The 19,334-nt window shown below is 38.3% G+C and overlaps 1 long non-coding RNA gene across 1 annotated transcript in view; it reads right to left on the bottom strand.

Moving 5' to 3' along the window:
- Positions 1 to 19,334, bottom strand: part of LOC116231137 (uncharacterized) — a 644,852-nt gene that overhangs the window by 487,880 nt on the left and 137,638 nt on the right. The window contains exon 3 of the long non-coding RNA XR_016466011.1: positions 6,694 to 6,802. This is a non-coding gene — a long non-coding RNA (uncharacterized LOC116231137). The remainder of the gene's footprint in view (positions 1 to 6,693; positions 6,803 to 19,334) is intronic.

The following is a 19,334-nucleotide window of genomic DNA, read 5'->3' as shown; positions in this document are numbered from 1 at the left end:
TAGAGATTTTTTCTAAACATTTTTACTTGAAATCACTAAATCTTGAAAGGAGAAGTATAAATGACCTGTTCAAATGAGTAACAGAGATCTTATATGCCCCCACCAATATCTCCCACATTATTCAAGATCAGATACACATCCTATTGAAAAATATTCAGTCTCAAGTGAGAGATTACATTAAAAAACAGCAGGAAAAAGAAACCAGCTAAACAGGAGAAGCGAGAAGGCCTCTGTCACATTTCCTCTTGCCTGCAAATGGAACACATTGATTCTTGAAGTGCTTCCCCTCTTTTGTCTTTCTTTCCATTGGCCTCCTCAGGACAAAACACAAGCAACAAGAGGGTGGAGCAGCCTCCCTTTCATTATCTGTTAGCACACTGATTTTCTGAACCATTATTTTCTGCACAGTTTTCTCATTTTGAAGCCTAGTGCACACAATAATAGTGTTTTACATTTTTCCATGCTGCTGGAGCACTGGCGTTTTCTACTGCTTTCTAATTACTTCTTTCAGCTAAGCAGCATTCTCTTGTCTTAAACAGAATAACCTCCTGCTGAATAAAGAGTTCTTTGAAGTCCAGCTTCTGACTTTTCCCAAAGCGTTTCACAAAATCATGTAGTATACAGCAACTAATGCTGTTAGCAGAGTTGTTCTCCATCTGGTTAAATTTGCAACTAATGGACTATAAATTTAAGACATAAATGAGTGAAAGTCAGCCCTCTGCATACTTCACTTGTTTTCTTGTCTTTTCTCTCATCTAACAAAATGTCTGTCAAGGGATTTTTAAGCATTTTTCTACTTTGACTCAGCACGTGGCAAAGTTGGAAAGAGCAGCAGAATTTGTGTGAGAAAGTCCAAGCAGTGTTTCAAACGTATATTACACCAACACCTTTCTTTGTCTTATTAAACCTGCATGAAGGCAGTCAGTGCAAATCATTCCCTGAGCTCCACTAAGAGCTTCAAAATGTTGACTGCAGCACAGACTTCCTCATGTTTGTAAATACACATTTGTAATGCTTTGTTTTACTTCAGAGAGAGCATGCCCACGCACCTGCCAAATAAAGACCACTGCTCTCATACAAACATAGAGAATAAATTGTACTTTGTTTCATCCAAAAGGAATCCCTTCCCATTAAATTGGGGATTCTGAGGTTCTCAAGCAAAATGAGAAAAATGTTTTCTTCTATTTCACTCACAGGACTGTATCTGACTCACAATTTGTAGAAAATGACAAAAACAAGTAAGAGCTAAGAGAGAGAAGCCGTAGCTAGCAGAAGAACAGAGTCCAGGTTTCTGTTTTTAGCTCAGGCTAGTCCCAGCAATGAGTTAAATCTGATTTCTAAACCCCATCCACACTTCCTTTACTGCAGAGTGGAGAATGTGCTGCATTATAAACAAACTTTCACTGCAAGCCCAGGGACCCCACAGGCTACCCTGTTAATAACAGCTAGTCTGTGAACTACACAGCCTGGTTTCCTGCAGCGTGCTCCCATACAGATTCTCCAGTGCCTAATTAAAGTATCTGTGCTCCGGCTGCCCTCTTTTCCACTGTGGAGGCATCAATTTGGATGTCATCCTCCTCGACCCCATCATGAGTTCTCAGGTATGGTTTAGGAACATTTTATTTTGCAATCCCTGCCCTTCAGCCTACTTTTGTTCTAAGCAGCAAGTAAATTCAAATGCTGCTGAGGGAGCAGAGAGGCAAGCGGTCTTCCTAACCAAATGAGCCCCTTCTTTTCCCTTCTCTCACTCCTCCCTGGATAAGGTAAAACCTTGAGTTAACTAAAGGCTGGAACTGATAGGCAACAAGGAAATGTTACCTTTGGTTTGGAAGAAGAGTGGCTCACTCTGTACAAAAGGGTACAGGCTTGCATCTTATTTGTCACCTGAAGTTCCATGCATGAAACAGTAACAGATGTCAACTCAAAGCATTTTCAAAGTATCTGATAATTGCAACAATCTGCTTCTCCCATAAATGCTATTCCTTTAAGGTCTGCAATTCTCAAAGAAGAGCTCCAAAAAACTTCAAGGTGATCAAGTTCTGCCATACCTGTTAAACATGCCCTTCTGCGCCCAGCCTAAAATGTTTATCCCTAGCTATCTGAATAATCAGAGGAGTGAAGCCTACTGCATGTACTCAGCTTGGAAGCTTACTTCAGTGCAGATAAAAAAATACTACTGCAAGCCTGAGAGTAGGCTCCTCTGGATGTTTGTGGGTTACAGTTATTAATTTATAACTTAGGGTCTCAACTTAATGAATTGCTGTGGTGTAGTTAAAAGGGCATTTTGTGACAGTTAAAAACTTCATATCCAGACATATTCCTCTCCTGTCAATAAATATAAACTGCTGTGTCATTTTGAACAGTGCCAGGAAATAAACAGGAGATGATCAAATTGACTTGCTTTGCTCTTTTCCCCCTGCAGCTGCAAGTGGTATACATTCAAAAAGTAAACAAACAAGAGTAGGAATTGGTTTGATTGAATTACCTGTGATTGGAAAGATGTGCCTTTAACCCTAGGGCTCAGTGTTGCCCAGCTGCTTTAATTGCAGCCAGTGGAAAAATTCCCTTTGATCTTAATGGGAACTAGCACAACACTGATGCTGCCCAAACCTTGTCCTAGACATTTTAATATAGTGACTGCAAATCATCTGTGATTTGCAAATTCAATACCAAGACTGCTCTACGTAATGCAGACTTTCATGACACGCATTTACAATATGAAATACAAAGTACCAGAATTATATTTACAGTCCAGGAGTTTCTGTTAACCTCCTGAAGTAATATGGCACAAAATCATTATCTAGAAATCACACAGCAATTTGGTACAGGTAGGAGGGGGCACACTGTCTGCCTAATGATCTCAAACAGCATGAACAAGACTAGATGAATACGAATTGTTAGCTTATTATTTACACAGTCTTTCTCAAAGTGCCACAGAACTCTACCAAGTACATGAAGAGCATTGACTATAACACAAGAAAAGGGGAAATAATGAGTTTTAGGAAGAAATTTATTTTGTTTGCAGGAAACTCAATCCTGCTGCCTGCAGAGAGCACCAATGACTACTGTTTTGCATGCATGCAGCATGCAATCCGGAACTAAAACATAACTCCCTAAAACTTTGCTATCCTCTTCTAATACCTTATTTTGTAACACTTCAGAACATCTTTAAAATTACCTGTACATTGAATTGCACAGCCCTGCAGGAAGTCAGATTTCAAAAGAGACACTTTGCCTGTGTGATGATCTCACTCATGTAGTGCTCACAAAAAAAAAAAAAAAAAAAAAAACACCCCCCAAAAAACAAGACATGTCCAGCGGTCTCTTAAAACTCTCTTAACTCATAATATATCCCCCAGAAACAGAGACCTCTGAAATCAAAAGGAAAACATTATTTACCTGTTTTGGACTAAAGCCTGAAAGTTTATAAAACTTGGTTGTAAGAAAACTGCTTCCAGCTGTCTGCAAGAGTTGTTGAGTTTTGGTGGAGAGCACAAAGAGGAAGTCAGTGTGTGTGCTAGGCTGGCAGGGAGCTGTCACAGCAGGGAAAAATTGCCCCAGTTCCATCACATATAGCACAGGACATACAGCTCATCATACTACGTCTACCTCAAGCTAGATCTCTGCAGGCAGCAAGGACAGCAACCATCAGGCCACTTACCCCAAGCCAGCTACCATGACAGCTAGTGATTAGGTAGCATAGCTGTCTTTTCACGTTTAATGGCAAGAATGACAAATGCACACCCCCTGTGCAGTATGTCAGAAGAAACAATGCTAAGATGAAAATCTGATAAGCAATTTAGCAGATGCACTGGTAAAGGAGAGCTTTCCTGCCAGGAAGGGGAGGAACGGAACCAGCACTGATTCAGTTCTCCTGCAGCAAGCACCTGGCCCTAGATGCAAGCGGGAATCCAAGCAAGAATAGAATGAAACTTTAGGCTACAAAATTTGAAAATCTCTGGTTTTGAAATATCCAAACTGCCTGTAATGTGAATTTTAAAAAATGATTATTATGTTTCTATTTCTGACAGTCCAGAAATACAAAAAAACCTACCTATGCCAGCTCTTCTGGTTGTTTCAGTTCAGCTTCATAATTAGTGCAGGATCAAATACAACAAGGAAGCTGTAGGAGATGTCCCAGAGCCTGCAAGCTGAGCAGACACAGTGAGAGGCTATCTGGGCTCTATCAAGACAAGATGCCTCATGCCATACACCTGGCAGTACCATGTACCTAATCCCTTCACTTCTGTTGCTTGCAGTTATGACACCACTAATGTGGTCACATTGGCAAAGGAGATGTGACCTGCCCAGCGTAGGGAGGGATATTAATTACTGGTAAAGTTTGGAGCATCTAAATAAAGCTGAGCATGTGCTTTGTACTACAGCCTTAATATAACTGCTTCCTGATCTCTCATAAATAGCCTCAGCACTTTCTCTCTCAGAGATGTATCAAAGACTGTAAAATGAGGTGCTGGAATACTTAACTGCTAGTGCCCAAGCAAACAATATCATTACAGTGTATATAAAATTCTCCTGGGGATAGGTTGGGCATAAAAATTCAGCTGGATCATTAGGAGATGATGATTTAACTGAGAAAGCAATTTAAGTCACCAAGCTGGCAACAGGAAGACATAAAGTGAGTTGGAGGAATTATTTAATGACTAGCAGACCAATAAGGGATTTATTTCATGGCAGTGTAAGATACTCCACATCATAGGAGAACTGCAATTTATTAAATACAAGTTGTTAGGGTTTTTCTTCCCTTGCAGCTAATTCTTGTCATGTCAGTGACACTGGTGCTTTAAAGAAGTCCCAAGGCAAACACACATGAACAAGAGTCAGAGAAGGCCAGCAGCTGATTACTGTGCCTCCCTACTATCAAATAGGGCAGGCAGCTTTTCGGCTTGCATACATTGTGCATAATTTCATATGTATCAGAAGAAACCTCCTTGTACTCCACAGCTTAGGAGGTAAAGAGTACTTGTTTTGGATGCCAGAAGGGCTGCATTCAAATCACTAGCATTCACCAGATGAAAAATTTTGCCTTGACTCACACAGATCAGACTCCAAAACCTCATTCATTTGCAAGCCAGGACACCCGATACAACTTCTCAACACTGCTTTCAGCAAAAATATACAGCATACATCAGTCAGCTTGTCCCAGGGCTGGCAGGCACCACAGACGGGTAGTCTGTGTGGTCATGCTTGGCTCCAGGAGACAGGAGGTGTCTCCACTGTTTCTCAGCCAATTCCACTGCACAGACCAAACTGTTGCTATTGCATAGCACCAAGGGGAAATCTGAAGGACATCCAAACCTAAGATTTTCTTAAAAAGCTGCAGAAATAAAATTGTTAGCAGGCTCCCACTGCTTTTCAAGCAGAGCTAAAGTCCAAATGTCACCACAAGTCTTTGAGAATACCATCCAAAAAGCAAATGGATAGGGATTCAACAATAGACAGAAGAAACAGTTTATTGTACTAGGTATACATACATCTAAGATTAGCAGGAGATGAGAACATTTTAAGTTCCTTTCTATCTCCTCTTTGGTCCAGAGGAGTGAAGTAAAAAAGACAAACACAGCTGCAGGAGTTTGTGGGCAGTGAGGCAGAAGAGAACTTCCTCACTGCCCACACCAGAGCATGAAAGGACTATGCCACAAGGACTATGTTTGGTCAAGCCCTAAATTCCAACCTGGCTGCAGAAAATAGCACGGAAGCCCTATGATTTGGAAATCACTGGAGCTCCATGGTGATTTCTTATTGCCAGAGATGCTGTTAGTCTTTTGCACAGCTCTTCATGATCCAGGTCAATTGCTAAATGTAGTTTCCTGCTTTACAGCAGTGAGAGACTTACTAAGACAGTTGGAAATCACTGAGCAGTGTCAGTGGGAAACTTAAAAAATAGTAAGCATTTGCGCACTGAGTCTTTCTGGAGATGGTTTGAATTTCAGAATCAACTTCTCAGTGAGGTGACAAAGTAAAATGGGAAAATTTGTCAGACTACCATGAGTCAGAGTGCAGTTGCTTGTGGGCTATGTTTTTCCCTGCTCTGTTTGGGGAGGGTTCTTGGAAAGAAATTCAAAAGTTTCTAAAAAAATTAAAGAAAAAACCCGCAATCAATTCATTCTTTAAAACATGCTTGATACATATTCTTTTGACCACATAAACATCTAACAAATTCTGTGAAATATCTATTTCTGCTATCTTGAGGCTAGCAGAAATATTTAGTCTTCGTAAATAAATCATGGTTTAGACCCCTGTAAATCTCTGTTGAAATGGGAAACATGTGAGCACTACAAAGACCAAAAACACTTGGAAGTATATGCAGCATACATTTTATGATGAAGATACTTGCCAGCAGGAAGCGTGTGACAAATACAAACCTTGGAGGATTGGAGATGAACATCTCTATTGTTCATGAACAGTATGGAGTTGACAAGTCTAAGTGGAAAGACTTCTTTTTGATGTGGTCCTTTATGTTAAATGTTTGTGGCTTTGGGTTTGCTCAGCACAGGTTCTTTGTGCAGTTACACTTCTGATTTGTAAGACTAAAACATTTCATCATTTATCACTATATAGTTTTCATTTCTACTGATTGAGATTCTGCTTACCGCCACTCAAACGCAGATGAGCTAAAGTGAGAAAAACTGACAGACATTTGTTTTCCCAATAATAGTTAAGATATTTGCCTACCTGACAAAAACAACCTTCTGGAATGGGTGTCCAGGGTGCTTACAGCTTCAAGGCAGGCACACGGCTTTCCAGTTCAGAGGTGCATTATAATGTGGAACTTGCCTGTTTCCTGCAATTAAAATTGTTATTAATTGAAATATGTTCCAATAAAAAACAAGTACTGAAAAGTATATTTTTAACACTTAAAAATATAAATTAAAATACACATATTTTTAATACACTTAAAGGAGTACCAAAAAAAAGTTTGCATAGGCAAAAATATTCTGTGAAAAAGAAATCAGAGAACAGCACTTCTACTTATATTCACCCAAAGCATTTCAAAGTGAAAGAACTGTTCTTCAAATTTTCTTTCAAAGCTTTGGTATAATTTTGCTTACTGAGGTTGAAAAGTGTCTTATACTTCACAGTAAAGACAATAATATTTGGAAAAATCATTCATTTTCTTGCTTTAAAATCTTGAAATAATCAATATTTATTAATATAAATATCAGTTTTCAAAGTATATACAACAACATTAAAACTCAATCTTCCACTGGAGAACATATTTAAGAAATGAAATGCACTCCTTCTACCCAGTGCTATTTAATCTCTATTTCAAAAATGAAATTGTTACTGCACCCCAAGTAAGGCATGCATTACTATTTCTTATCATGTAAAGTACGGATCAAGTCAGTATCCCAGCAGAACTGCCAATAAAGAGCAGGCCATATTGTTGCAGACTGTTAAAACACAGAATTGTTCATGATTCAAGTAAATAATATATGATGACTTCTTTTTCCTTCCCTTGAATGCAAGGTCCACAAGTTTCTTAGGTATATATAACCAAGAGGAAAAAGCAAATTAACTCAGTAATCAACTGGAGTAAAAAAAAAAATCTCTACTCAGCAGTTGTTTCTTATGTATCTGGGCTACTATTTTACATTGCAATTTCTTCCTAAAACATTAACTGGAGTACATTCCCTCTGGAAGATGTAAAGGCAAGGTCTTCAAAATAACATGAAATCTCACAACATGCCCAGTTTTTAAGATTGTATTTGGGGATCTTGGGCACTAGTGAAAAACAAGTAACACTTTAGTCTCTCCTTGCATGGTCTGGCTCGAGAGCCAGAGAGCCAAAAGTGAGAGGAAGAGCTCTTTGGTTGTTTTTTGTTGTTGTTGTTGTTGTTGTTTGGTTTTGTTGGTTAGGGTGGTTTTTAAAGTATATAACAAAGACAAATGCTTTAACGTGGTCTGGATTTTCCTTAGTATGTACCTACAGTTATGGTGGTGCTTTGTAGAAAACTAGTATGTCTCTACTACCTCTTTTGTCTAAAGCTCTCTAGTGAGAGCACGTGGCTGACAGGATGGGTTTGTGGTACAAGGAGGAGCTCAGTACCTCATACGGCCCAATGGTCTGATGCAGTCCCTCCCTCTCCAGCTAACATAGGAAAACAGTACCAGGACAGAAAGGCTGTTGCTCTATGTTATATTGTGTACTATACAATACAGGACAACTTTTGATTGGCTTTCATCATTCTCCCTCAGTGTCCTCCATACAAGTTTTTAAATTATTTTTTGGAGAGAATGGGAGAGTGGGGAAGAGGAAGGGGGATTAACTGGTGTTCTCATTTTCTTTTGCTATAGAAAAATTGAGCATGAAAATTAAAACATTATTAGTGTAGTCAATTCCTTCAGTGCAGCTATTACAGCTATCTAATATTTGCAGTTCCGATAACAAATTGATTGCTTTTGCTGGAAGGAAAGATCCAGCATTATTGGAGTGAAGTTGTTGTTGCTGATGATACAGGTTGATGTAGCATAACTACTGATTTTTATTAAGAGAAGGAAAAATGAGTGTGGAGCTTTCCAAGAGATTGAATGAAGAATGCATGGGCAGATATAGTTTCACTGCCATAGTGTTTGTAAACCCCAGGATGAATGAGAGTGTCATTGTACTACAGGTGTGCTAACAGAGTGAAGGAGAGCTTCAAAATTTAAAAGGCATTTGGAGAACGTGGAAGAAAGATGCATGGAGATGCATACACTGGTACCACAGAGTGATGGGCCAGAAAGAAGCCAGTAAGCATCACTGTCCTACAAGAAAGGAGCACTGCTCTATAGTGCCTGTATCTTATGATGGGCAGGAGCTGATTCCACCTTTGCCAGCCAAAAAAGTCAATGAAACCTCAGTTTGACTCATAAACAATTTTGTGTACCTATGGTTATGTTATAAAGCATGTAGCATTTAAAAGGACATCAGACTCATTTCCTTCCTCAGTTGGTGGAACATACTCTACTACTGACTCATGTTTTTCACCTAAATTTTTATCCAGAACAATCCCTTCTCAACTGAGATAACAAAAGATGCTAGTATCCTAGATATCCATGAAACAAAAAGCTCCCTACATGAGTCATGCTTAACCTTGCTGCAAGCGCCGCCTTCGTCTGATGTCAGATCACTGATTGCAAATTCAATGGGATACAAACCATCCCCAGTTTTCTTTCCCCTTTGATCTAAGAATCACTTTACTCTCAGTCCAAATACTCCTTTCCATACTTGCACAGATTGTAATCCTCTTGCACTGCTGGAATTAAAACATGCAATGCTGGCAGAAGTAAGGGAAGAAATAACTCAAGCTGTGTGACAGAAAACATCACAACCACATACCCTCAACTGATGCATAAAGGGGGCAAGGGGTGCTTCTCATGTTCTCCCATTCACATTTACCACAAGCTTCTCACATATCTCAATCCTGTTTTGATTAAAATAGTTTTCAGGGTAGTCCCCCTTGCATCTGTAAATGAATCCTACTAACATACAAATAGCTCACTGACACCAACAGCTCAGCTAAACACTGCTTCTCTGTGGAATTTTTCCTAAGCTTGGAAACAACCAACAGCCATAGAGATGCAGACAAAACAAACAAACAAGATAGTTCTTTTTCAAGCTGTGTGGGACTAAACAAAGAATGGGATAGATTAATGACCTTTTAGAGAGTTAATAGGAAAACAGAATAGGAAGTACTCCATCAGGGAAGATTAATTGGGTTATATCCAGATTATGCAGCTGATTGCAGGGGGGCAAAACTATTTTGTGCTAGAACATTCATCCTGTCCTGGTTTCTGGAACCACATACAGGGAAACATTTCTGCAGATTTCTGCAGGATTGAATCTACAGATCTGAGTACAAGGTGACTCCCAGAAAACAGTTGCAGGAGACAGAAAAAGTTTAATAATCTAACTTCACAAAATTCTGTTCTGGAGCAAATCATTCAAAGTATAAGAGTTAGGCCCTTGAAACAACAGAGCTGACAGCAACACACAGGTAGTAGGATACATGGAATCTCACCTGGAACTACACATTAAAGTAAAATGAACTGCTTAACTGGCACCTAGTCCAGGAGATGAATCCCTCAGTTCAGCTGTCACTTCCCTTGCAGCTGAAGCTGCCCTGTTACAGACTCCCAGTGTAGTCCTATTCAGCACAAGGATGTATCTGATTAGCCTCATCATCCCTCATATGCCAGGAGGTTATAAGTAAGAGTGTCACTAAGTTATTTCGCTTTGAGCACTCTTAGGAGACAGAAAGTGCATTGATGATGCTTCTGAAGTCTATTCTAAACACCAGGCATTTTTTTTAAAGGGATTTACATCCCCTGTTGGACATTGGTTCTCATGAATGTTCAGGATTGATTTTGAAATGCAAGAGAAAACTTGCATTGTCCCAAGTCAGCTTAGAGGGTGACCAGAAATCCATAAATCAGACTAGAAATTCTAAAAACACCAGATTGCCTGAACAATGTCACAAAATTGTTACTATCCTGACAAAAAAGACAACTATAAGGCAGAAATTTGGGGTGCCTAGGAGGAAATATATTGCACTTCTTGCGATACTTTAGAAAGAACAACTACTTTTCAGATCTGTCAAAAGCTAGTTCTTCTGGAGGCTGAGTTATCTCACAAAATGCAGTATTTTCCAGTTTATACAGTAGCTTGACTGGAATGGGCAAATAATAGGAAATTTCAAGCAAGAACTCGGGGATAAAAACTTTGTGTCAATATACAGAAATTCTGAGCATCCTCAAATGTGGAACCCAAAGCATGTCCTTGACACAGATACACCAGTCGTGCAAGCAGCAAACAATCTATGATTACTGTGAAGAAAATCTGAAAACACCATCCCTCCATAGTTTCCTGAAGCCACTTACTAATAAACTTTAATCAGAACACTTATTAGATCACAACTGTTATTTCAGCTACTTAGGAAAATACAACTATATTATTCTTTTGCAAGACTGGGCACACAAAGGACTCATAGTAAATGAATATTGTTTCACTGGAGTCATGCAGGGGAAAATGCTTGGAGATGCTAGGTTTCTATCCGTCAGACTTCAACACACCAGCTGAAGATCCAGCATCCCCACATCCCACCACTGAATGTTAGTGCTAATTCAACTGGCCAAAAAACTTCGCTGCTGGTTCTCTGATACTTTATTTCCTAATGTCTGTTGTTGCAATTCAAAATGACTGATCTTGATAATTCAAAGAAGTTGAGAGAAACATGGCTCATGCAGTGATCTAAAAAGCATGTGATGTACTCTGTATGTTTTGGTTGAAGGAGTAGAAAAATTAATGGCATAAATGTCTAAGTTGTCCTTCTTAAGCAGTATTCCAATATGGCTCAGCGACGTGCTTGAGAGATGAAGTGATTAGATTATCACTAGAGAAAATGGTATTAGGTTGGGAGTTTTGCAGACATTATTATTTCTTTTATGACAGCAGTTAAAGAGCCCAAATCATGCACCGTGAAACTTGAGACGGTGATTATACAGAGAGAAGAAAAAGAAAAATCCCCACCCAGGGAGTTTACATTTTAAATGATACTCAGGTACACTAATAATTAGGTTGCCTGATATTTAAATCAATCATTGTACAATATAAATGCTTGACAGAAATGAAATATCTCCATTTTATTTATATATGAGCAGGTTTCTAGCAGCAAAAAACTTAACACTCTATAAACCAATTATTATTTCCATTACCTCATCCTGAGTGACTCTCTGGGATGATAAAACCCATCTTATTTGGACTTATTACTGAGAAATAGACTTCTAAGGCATAAGGTTCTCCAGATGGATGCTTTTTGGGAATTAGTTGAATAAGAGAGATTTAATCCATCCAACAGTCAGAACACTTAAATACATGATGAACATAAAAAAACTCATTGCTAATCTAAAGTGACAGGTACTAATATGGTACTTAGTGGATTAATAGCTGGCATGCTACGTTGCTAGGATCATGCTGTTTATTTCAATCACGTGCTTGAATGGATGCAGAAAATAAACTCACTCCCTTAGGCACATTTAATTTAAGTGGACAAAATCCATGATTGTACATCTATGAAGGCAATTGAAACTGTAAGTTTATCTTTAAGATGTCATATTACCTCAAGCTCTTGAGAAAAGAGTAATAAACTAATCTTGGAAGAACTATCACACTGCTTCACATGGAGGTTTTGCTGGTTTTGATAGTGCTACCTTTTGGCAAAGGGAATTTTTCAGTTTTATAGCACTGTCTCCCCAGGTCTTAATTAATACCATGCACAGGTGGCATACAGGATACCCACAGTAAATCACATAAAGGGTTATGAGTCTCTGAAGAACTGTTATTAAAGATAGTCACATCATAAAACAATAAGCTAGAAGGATTAAACTGTCACATACTATCCATTTCAGTTGTGTCTTTTCATGTCTACAATCTTCCCCTCTGCTGAAGGAATCAAACATACTTTGCCAGAGGTCCAACCCACTGAGAAAAATGGAAAGAAAGAAAAACATGAAGTAAGACTCCATCTCACTAATGATCTCAGTGACCTGGGCTGTGACTTGAGATGCTGCAAACTGTTTACTTGATGAGCTAATGGTAGCCCTCATACTCTTGGTGTATTATTGCAACTTATGTTTTGACAAAGGTAGCGTCAGACTCCACCCAGCTAGCTTCTGAAATCCCCCAGTACATGAAATACCCTAATATGTGACACAGGAAACTTCAAGGGCCTGATGAGTAAAAAGTAGAAGGAAAAGTTATGCTTAGTGATTAACAAATAACCTCCCTTTTACTGTGAATACTCATTAGATAGGGCTCCAAATCTAAAATTCATCACTTAGGTTGCATGTTTTTCTATGGTTAAGCATCACAGAAAATATTCAGGGTGGTAAAAAATTGACATTCTGTTAACTGCTAGAAGTACAATGTTCTAGACTCCTCCACAGAGAGATAGACTGGGCCAAATATTTTTGAGATCTTTGATATATAAAGAAATATATCAGATTTCCCATATTTCTGGGTAGAAGGATGATTGCTCAATGCAATACTTTTTAGGAAACTAAAGAATTGGACACTGTGCTGTTCTGCACCCTGGAAACTGCTCTGAGCAGCTCTGCAGATCCTTGGGGGAAAAACCAGACTAAGAACAAGAAAAAAAAACAGGAAAAAAACCACAAAGATACCATTGCAAAAGAAAGACCACCACCCACCACACGTCATTTTAACTCTAGGCACCACTTCAGAGCTTCTGCTCTAAAATGATATTTTGCATTCTGCTAAGAAATTCAGTCCTTGAAATCAAACTAATTGACCTTCCATGCAGTGGGCATTCCCATCTCAGCACATTGTAAACAGTAACAAAGAATGTATAGAAGACTAAAACAAAAAAAGCTGATTATAAATACCGACAACTTCTGCTCTCAAAATGTGTTGTCACAACCAGACAACACTTCCAGCAACACAAAGATTTTACCAGCTCAGTTTTCTGTGTCTAGCAGTTGATACATAAGAGGACACTATTCGCAAGAGCATATGCATATAGTAGTCCTTTCACCATTTACTTTCCCATGTATCAGCCATCAGTAGTTTCTGAACTTCCTGAGCCAAAGTTTGTACCTATGTCTAACAATGCTTAACTGTTTTCTCATTTGTTTAATGATTTAACATGTTTTATTTTGCACTGAAGAAACTTTAAGATGTCAGGGCCACATTTACATTAGAATTTCTGCTTCCAGCAATCTCTTGTACAACTGCTGTATTCTGCCAATAGTAACTCTCTAAACGATTATCCTTAGCTCAAGCTTGTGAAGTCTGTTGAGTAGCTTCTCCAGAAGCCTTCCTCAATACAGACAACACCTGTTTGATCTGCCAAGGTTTATGCTAGAGGTATACGATAGGCTAAGAAATTAAAGACATCTTGATTAAGTACTAGTATGCTTCGTTAAATGCCAAATTGTGTCGTCTTTTCACCTAAACCTAAAAAATAATGTACAGCGTTATTAATGAAAACAGCAGAATATAGTCACACTGTCATAAAGAGGGAAATAAAGATGTAAACCACTTGACTTCTGGGAATAATGAAGCAAGAATCCATTAAGATACCAGGAACGCTATTTTCCTGGGGTTGAATACCTCTTGTCAGTTGCTTTTTGATTCATTGCTGGTTGTTTTTTTGTTTTAACTAGAAACAGCATAAATTAAGAAAAACATTGCCGTTAACTGTAAACTTCATAGTACAGAAGCAAACAGTTCATTTCCCTTACCTTGAGATGGTAACTAAATGTGTCATGAAAGTTCATGTATGGTAGAAAAAAAGTTCACATCCTAGATTTCATAAAATAGCAATTTCTCACTATAGAGAGGAGTAGTCACATAAAGGTATTATAAAACATTCTTGAGTTTCCTGTCAGCAGATACTAAGCATACCAAAAACCAATCCCAAAGCTGCTTAGGAAAGCTTTGCATCAGCCAGCCATAGGCTGATAGAAAGTAGCAGAAATTACTAGTAAAAGGAAAAATATACTGTCAAAAATCCCAAAGACAGAAAACACCTTTGACTAGGAGTGGAAACTGTCAATAATTTCCTATTTTTAGCAGATACCACATTTCATTCATCATTCCAGATTAAAACCAACTCCAGCAATCTGTATACTAAGATTTTGGAGGAGAAACAAACATGTTACTAAACAGATCTTAGAAATGTGCCCAGGTATTTATAATCAAAGGACTCTGGAAGTAAACTCAAATACTTTAAGTACTAGATACAAAATCCCATCTGCAGGGGATTTCATTCTCCCTGAGCCTTGGGAGACTCCCTTTGCAATGAAGAGAGTGATCACCTACCCTAGAGGTCAGTATCCAAAAGCTCAGTTTTTGGCAGTCATCCTTCCTTGACTTGAAAGCTAAGACAGACTTTTTTTTCAGTAAGTTTTTTCTATTATGTTCATCAGTAAATGTATGATTCCCCAGAACAAACCATGTTTTTTTTTTTTTTTTTTTTTTTTTTTTAAGAATTAACTAGAAATTCCCAGGTAAAATCAGCCAATCAGTTGATCTTCCTTCTTCTCTTTCTTTCTTTTTTTTTTTTTGCTGCCCAATGTTCTGGTGAAAACTGTAGCACTACTAGAACACAAAAACCACACTTTGTAATTTCTCATTAATTAACAAACCCTTCAGTGAAAATCTGTTACAGTTCTACTTCAAAATCCATTTCTACTCGTTACCCAAAGACTATGTCTTCTTGTGGCATAACTGAAGCACATATGCAACCATCAATGATTAAAAACACATTTTGAAAGCGGCAGACTGGGTGCATCATGGAAACATTTTACCCATTCATCTGGGGTTCCACCAGGGTGGGGTGTGCAGAGCCCCAGGACAGTCCAACAAACTAAAGGGTTCACATAAACTAGAAGAGCACTTCTTGTTTCACTGACAAGATCAAACAAGGACAAGTTTTGCCAAAACCACCATTAAGATAGCCTAGTGATCAGAATGGACAAGCACATGGTACAAAGCAGCTTCTGTGTGGCTAGAATCCCTATCACAGGGAATACTGAGAGATTAAAACTATAAATCTACAACTCAGCCAAATACCAGGCTTTTTTCTTTTTTTTTATACACTAGCTTCATGAACAAGTTTTATCAGGTCTGCTCACAAGCAGCACAAATATTGTACCGCTGCATGCTCATCTCATGCACTAAAAGACAAAACTTTGAGTGGGAATTTACTATGCATATGGTGCTCCCACTCTGAGATGGCAGGTCATTCTACTGGATCATTTGGCAACCCAAACTCTCATCATCCAGCAAGTTTAAGGCACAAAACTTACAGCCTACTGCACAGTCTGGAATGGTGTGAGGATGCTAACAGTACATGAAGGAGGAGGAAATAATGGAAAACAACAATTCTACAGTTTCAGCTCCTGTCAAGCCAGCAGAGACAAATACACATAGAGACTGAAGAGACTGGCCTAAGGACCATCTCCATCTGCCCCTTAGGACAAGGTCTTGCTTTTCTACCTATCTGCCTCCAGGTAAGCCTGTCCTGAAAACTTGCTGGTATTAACTAAAGCAATCTGTTTCTTCATATTTGTATAATATCTCAAAGTTGTTTGCCTGTTCAAAAACCCAGATGCAGCGTGAGGCCATAACCACACCTTCTAGAGCCCAAAACGTGGACAGTCCTAGACCACCGCCTATCCACCCAACAGCATTCATCACAAGATGTCTGAAAGATTTACAGTCTGACTGGACATGTTTCTGCAAATCAAGTCTTGCTACAGCTGTTCTACAAGACTTTTCACATTTATTTATTTTTACCTTTGTTCCCTAAATGAACTCACAAAAGAAGAGGAATTATTTTGCCTGCCCTACAATGTTCCCTCTTTTATGTATATATGCACACACATCCTTTACTTGAAGACTACAATCATTCCCTCCCTCCCAAAATCTATTTGGTAAAGTGACACAGCTTCAGTTCTACTATCGCACTGTCTCAAAAAGGAAATAGGCAGATACAGCTGTTCTCAAATGATAATCTACTCACATAAAGATTACACACTAATTAGGAAGGGCTGAATAGGTTCCTATTCAAAGAAATGTTGTCCAAAATGCTAATTAAACACCACCTGAAATTATTGCAAGTTTCACAAAACTACTGCAAATTGGTTTCATCAGCATTGTTTATTCTCACAGTCCTTTTTCTGTTTTGAGTTCCAGCCAGTGATGACAAAACAAAGCAGCAAAAATACCATAAAGGGGCAAAATGCTGTTCTTGCTGATTTTGTGATGCACAATGAACATGCCTGAATGAACAATCTCTACCAAGCCACACTGACTTCCTCTCTAATTCAGACTTTAAGAAAAGCTCTAAGGAGCAACAAACTATGGTTCCAAGACTCCCTCTAAGTGGTATTAAATACAGACATAAGGAATAAGGGTGTTCCAGTACTTTCTGATAGCTATTTAAAACAATTTAAAAGCACTGAATAGCACCTATTACTAATTCCCAAAGAGAATGGAAAAGCACTGGAGTTACAGCCCTATTCTCTCCTTGCTAGTAAGGGAGAATCTCTTTTTAAGAGCAATTACATATGCCTGATCCCAAGGTTAGGTAACAGAAACACCTCCCAGCATAAATGAAATGAGCAGCAGTCTGCTTAGAAAGCTGGAAGACTCAACTCATTGTTAGATTTCAAGGCCATAGGAATGCTGACTCATGAGATCTGCTGTAACACCATGAGATTTCACTCAAAAACATAACCCATCAGTGATTCAAGAAATACATTGCTGCCAAACATCTGATCTTGATTTGAGATGTGTCTTCTGTTGTCGTTTTTCCTCCAATGGAGAATATTTTATCATCCTTCTGGAAGTCCTTTCATTATCAAATGCCCTCACCGTTAACTTGCTCCCTTTAATTTAAAGAAATTTAAGGTTAATTTCTTTAACAACTTTCTAGCTGATTGTTGGATACTGGCAAACCTCTGTCTAGACAGCAGTGTCTTATTTGATCTCCACAGTGCAATTCTACTCAGGAATGCTTTCACGGCTACCACTTCGCCATGATCCCAGCTCTGCAAGCTGGACACAATATCCTTCTCTTCTGCTGCCTAAAAAGGCTGGTAATAAACCAGAAATTGGGCTGACACAAATCACACTGGATTCTGCTATATGGAAATAGCAAACATTAATAAGATCACAATAGCTTAAATATTTCTTTTACAAGACTGTAAATTTATTATTTATTACAGACAACTCGTTGAGAAAAAAAAAAATCAATCACTGAATGTTCAGTGAACTTTGTGTGGCCAGTTATGATCATCTGCTATTTCCTTTCATTACTGTCCCTCACATTTTGTTTGCCTTGTCTTCAAAAATAAACACCTGTAATAAAATAACTTTCTTCTTTTTACACACACACACAAAAAAACCGACACCTTACACTGTAACCACTCAGATTGTTATGAGAGACTTTAAAACAGCCTGAAAATCTCAACTACATGAATCCTACAACAGAACCTGCAGGTTAAGAATCATATGGCACACTACATGTTCAGGGATCTAGCTCCCATCAGAACATAATACACAATAGAATGTAAGAAGTTTATTAATAATGCTAAATGCAGTTACCCCCCTTACAGATAACTGGAAGGAACTGTATGATTTCTAGATGTCTCACTTGTTGAGCTCTAGTTCTTTAATGGTTTGCAATGAAATCTACAAGCACTTGTTTCCTGGTTCAGAGGTTTTTATGGATTGAAGAAATTAAAAAAAAAAATCCTTCTCAGTAAGAAAATGATAATGCCATCATTCCACATATGTGCTAAAAGGCTGATGTCATGAGCCTATTTCCTAAATATGTATCTGAATCCTGAATTTGCTAGGATTTGTCAACAACTGAAACAAATCTATGGAGTTCTGATGAGTATTTATAGACTCATTCACAGAAAATCAGAAATGTCCCCTCAGCTAAAAAAACAAAGTTTTGTTTGCTTCATGAAAGATTTTACATTTCCAGAGCCCACCTTAAGCAGACTTGCTGCAATACAAATATCAACAGTGTAAATTTAAGAAGTCCTTAAAGTGATTCCTTTTCTTTTTTAATCTTCAATTCCACAGCTAGAAATCTTATCAAGGTCATGCTGGTTAAATTATACGTGACTGGCAAGAAAAACACAAATAACAAACCACAATAACTGAAAAATTAAGAAACTTAAGACAGACGAGGTCTTCAGAATCTCAGATGACAGAGAAACAATACAGCCTGAATATACTCAACACAATAGAAACTGGCAGGTGACACCAACTTTATTATAGAAGCTATTAATTTGGATCCAACAGTGTCAATATGAATTATACTAATGAAACTGTCCTCCAAAATGTCAAACTCAGTTAAGGATTTGTGTACAATTTTGTAAGCTGCCCTAATGCTTGCAGCTTGATTCATTCCACCGGTTCCACAGAATTTCAGATGCCTTTCTAATGATTCCCTTCTGCAAGAGCATACCATACAGAGACAAAAGCACACACACACACACACACACACACACACACACACACACACACACACACACAAAAACAAAACAAAAAACCAACCAGGCAGAGAATAACTGAACATCTACTTTTCCTGTACTGTGACTATACATCCTTGGAATATAGGCAACAAAATGCCTGCAAGCACAAAAGAGATGTGAATGCACTACAGAAAACTAAAATATTATACTTGTACAGAAAAAACAGCTGATTTTTCCTTCTATTTTAAACCATATACAAAACAGCAGAGTAATTAAAAAACAATTCCTTGACAGTTGAAGGTCGCAGAGAGCCAAAA

Source organism: Phasianus colchicus, chromosome 4 (genome assembly GCF_987193195.1).
Source record: "Phasianus colchicus chromosome 4, bPhaCol1.hap1.1, whole genome shotgun sequence".
NCBI classification, from domain to species: domain Eukaryota; kingdom Metazoa; phylum Chordata; class Aves; order Galliformes; family Phasianidae; genus Phasianus; species Phasianus colchicus.
Note: the sequence above shows the minus strand (reverse complement) of the source record. Positions and strands in the feature narration are given on the sequence as shown.